Raw genomic sequence first — 4162 nt, 5'->3', positions numbered from 1 at the left:
CACTCGCGTCTCTCGCCTTCATTTTCGACACGAGCGCCTGCGGAGGGCCACCACCCCCTCCGATTGTCAAGAGACCTCCGCACCGGCCTCTGACTTACTCTCAGAATGGACGGAAAGAGCCGGGTAAGCCTTTGAAAAGATTCGACCACGTGCCGAAAACTTTAGACTTCCGTGAGCTCTCCGGCTTGCACCGAGACCCGAAGTCGACGTGCTTAGCACCACGGGACCCCTTTCGCCTGCAGGTCCCGAGCCGCCTTTTATTTTTGTTACGAGTATCGTGTTCCCCAAACCTGGGTGACGAGCACCGCAGGGCGGCAGAGCCATCGCGCTTGTCCGGGTGGCAGAGGAGGACCAGACTATTCACAAATAGCGGCCCAACGACTCCCAGAGCCGGTCGTGCGGCAGGCGAGGTCTGCTCTCATCACAAGAGGCTTTAGGGAGTGCTCAGGCAACGGTCAGCCCGCAGCCTTCTTGGCAACACCCAAGGGAACCAGGCCACTCGCGTCTCTCGCCTTCATTTTGGACACGAGCGCCTGTGGAGGGACGGCCGGAGTCAACGTGGGGTTTGCCCGCCCTCCAATAGTGTCAAAAGACCGCCGCACAAGTCTCTGACTGACTCTTAGAACAGACAGAAAGAGTTTGTCAAATCTGTCAAAAAATTGACAAAGTGTCAAAAATTCGACTTCCAAGAGCTCTCCGGCATGCACTCATACCTGTCATTAAAGTGCTATGCCCGTGGAACCGTTTTTCGGATGCCTTTCAGAACGGTCCCGCGCCGCCATTTTGTTCTAAAAATCGTGTTCCCATATATCTCCGGGTACCCCGCCAACCTCACTGCGGAAAAACTACAAGTGGCACTGAATGGGTCTGAATTCCAAATTTGACTGCATCGGTCTGGAACTCGGTCCGGTCAAAACCGTTTGGATTTTTCTCGGTCCGGACTTCCGCGACAGACAAAGTTAAAGTTTTCGGGCTGCAGGCACAAAACGACAGCTGGCCATTTGCCGGGCTCAATTCACCCAATTCCTCCGGCACTTCGGAGCACATGTTCGGTGTAAGTTTGCGAATCTTTCCCGATGCTGCAGCATTTTCCTCCGCTGACACTTAGAATATTTTTCACACTTTGCTGAAAATTTTTCTAAGTGTTTTTTTCCAAGTTTTCCTGGTTACTGATTTCTTCTTTTTAAACATTTTTCTAAGTTTTTCTGGTTACTGATTTCTTCTTTTTAAACATTTTTCGCAGTTTGTCTGGTTACTGATTTCTTCTTTTTAAACATTTTTCGCCGTTTTTCTGGTTACTGATTTCTTCTTTTTAAACATTTTTCGCCGTTTTTCTGGTTACTGATTTCTTCTTTTTAAACATTTTTCTAAGTTTTTCTGGTTACTCATTTCTTCTTTTTAAACATTTTTCTAAGTTTTTCTGGTTACTGATTTCTTCTTTTTAAACATTTTTCTAAGTTTTTCTGGTTACTCATTTCTTCTTTTTAAACATTTTTCTAAGTTTTTCTGGTTACTCACTTCTTCTTTTTAAACATTTTTCTAAGTTTTTCTGGTTACTGATTTCTTCTTTTTAAACATTTTTCGCCGTTTTTCTGGTTACTGATTTCTTCTTTTTAAACATTTTTCTAAGTTTTTCTGGTTACTCATTTCTTCTTTTTAAACATTTTTCGCCGTTTTTCTGGTTACTGATTTCTTCTTTTTAAACATTTTTCTAAGTTTTTCTGGTTACTGATTTCTTCTTTTTAAACATTTTTCTAAGTTTTCCTGGTTACTCATTTCTTCTTTTTAAACATTTTTCTAAGTTTTCCTGGTTACTCATTTCTTCTTTTTAAACATTTTTCTAAGTTTTCCTGGTTACTGATTTCTTCTTTTTAAACATTTTTCGCAGTTTTTCTGGTTACTGATTTCTTCTTTTTAAACATTTTTCTAAGTTTTTCTGGTTACTGATTTCTTCTTTTTAAACATTTTTCTAAGTTTTTCTGGTTACTCACTTCTTCTTTTTAAACATTTTTCTAAGTTTTTCTGGTTACTCACTTCTTCTTTTGAAACATTTTTCTAAGTTTTTCTGGTTACTGATTTCTTCTTTTTAAACATTTTTCTAAGTTTTTCTGGTTACTGATTTCTTCTTTTTAAACATTTTTCGCAGTTTGTCTGGTTACTGATTTCTTCTTTTTAAACATTTTTCGCCGTTTTTCTGGTTACTGATTTCTTCTTTTTAAACATTTTTCTAAGTTTTTCTGGTTACTCACTTCTTCTTTTTAAACATTTTTCTAAGTTTTTCTGGTTACTGATTTCTTCTTTTTAAACATTTTTCGCAGTTTTTCTGGTTACTGATTTCTTCTTTTTAAACATTTTTCTAAGTTTTCCTGGTTACTGATTTCTTCTTTTTAAACATTTTTCGCAGTTTTTCTGGTTACTGATTTCTTCTTTTTAAACATTTTTCTAAGTTTTTCTGGTTACTCACTTCTTCTTTTTAAACATTTTTCTAAGTTTTCCTGGTTACTGATTTCTTCTTTTTAAACATTTTTCGCAGTTTGTCTGGTTACTGATTTCTTCTTTTTAAACATTTTTCGCAGTTTTTCTGGTTACTGATTTCTTCTTTTTAAACATTTTTCTAAGTTTTTCTGGTTACTCACTTCTTCTTTTATAACATTTTTCTAAGTTTTCCTGGTTACTGATTTCTTCTTTTTAAACATTTTTCTAAGTTTTCCTGGTTACTGATTTCTTCTTTTTAAACATTTTTCTAAGTTTTCCTGGTTACTGATTTCTTCTTTTTAAACATTTTTCTAAGTTTTTCTGGTTACTCATTTCTTCTTTTTAAACATTTTTCGCAGTTTTTCTGGTTACTGATTTCTTCTTTTTAAACATTTTCCTAAGTTTTCCTGGTTACTGATTTCTTCTTTTTAAACATTTTTCTAAGTTTTCCTGGTTACTCATTTCTTCTTTTTGATCATTTTTCTAAGTTTTCCTGGTTACTGATTTCTTCGTTTTGAACATTTTTCTAAGTTTTCCTGGTTACTCACTTCTTCTTTTCAAACATTTTTCATCGTTTTTCTGTTTACTCATTTAGCACTTTCAGGCACTTTCCGATCATTTCCTCGTTCCCGATTTCACCCTTTAAAACGCTTTCGGGCATTTCCCTAAGTTTTGCGGTTCACTCGTTTGGGACTCACTGACACCTTCTCTAGCTTCCCTGCTCACTTTTTTCGTACTGTTGAGAAAATTCGAACCCTTTCCTTAACTATGCCGGTTACTGACTTCACCGCTTCAGACCCTTGTCCCCGTAATGAAAGATACCATTTCCCACCGTGGGAAATGCACGAAAATCGGACTGAACACGGGGGAGGCTCCCCCCTCGAAGGCGAGACCGTCGGCAGAACCGCCGGGTCAAACCCGGCTGAGCTACCCGGCTTACAAGTCTCAAAGTCGGTATGAGCAGTCACGTCCACCCCCATTCCCTTTTGGACCACTTCCCACGGTTCCAAATGCATGAAAATCGGCCTGTACACGGGGGAGGCACCCGCCTCGAAGACGAGACCGTCGGCAGAACCGCCGGGTCAAACCCGGCTGAGCTACCCGGCTCGGAAGCGCCAAAGTCGGGTTGAGCAGTCACATTCACTCCCATCCCCTTTTGGGCAACTTCCCACGGTTGGAAATGCATGGAAATCGGACTGAACACGGGGGAGGCTCCCCCCTCGAAGGCGAGACCGTCGGCAGAACCGCCGGATCAAACCCGGCTGAGCTACCCGGCTTACAAGTCTCAAAGTCGGTATGAGCAGACACGTCCACCCCCATTCCCTTTTGGACCACTTCCCACGGTTCGAAATGCATGAAAATCGGCCTGTATACGGGGGAGGCACCCGCCTCGAAGACGAGACCGTCGGCAGAACCGCCGGGTCAAACCCGGCTGAGCTACCCGGCTCGGAAGCGCCAAAGTCGGGTTGAGCAGTCACATTCACTCCCATCCCCTTTTGGGCAACTTCCCACGGTTGGAAATGCATGGAAATCGGACTGAACACGGGGGAGGCTCCCCCCTCGAAGGCGAGACCGTCGGCAGAACCGCCGGATCAAACCCGGCTGAGCTACCCGGCTTACAAGTCTCAAAGTCGGTATGAGCAGACACGTCCACCCCCATTCCCTTTTGGACCACTTCCCACGGTTC

The sequence above is a fragment of the Chiloscyllium punctatum genome, unplaced genomic scaffold (assembly GCF_047496795.1).
Source record: "Chiloscyllium punctatum isolate Juve2018m unplaced genomic scaffold, sChiPun1.3 scaffold_1132, whole genome shotgun sequence".
Lineage (NCBI taxonomy): Eukaryota > Metazoa > Chordata > Chondrichthyes > Orectolobiformes > Hemiscylliidae > Chiloscyllium > Chiloscyllium punctatum.
Note: the sequence above shows the minus strand (reverse complement) of the source record.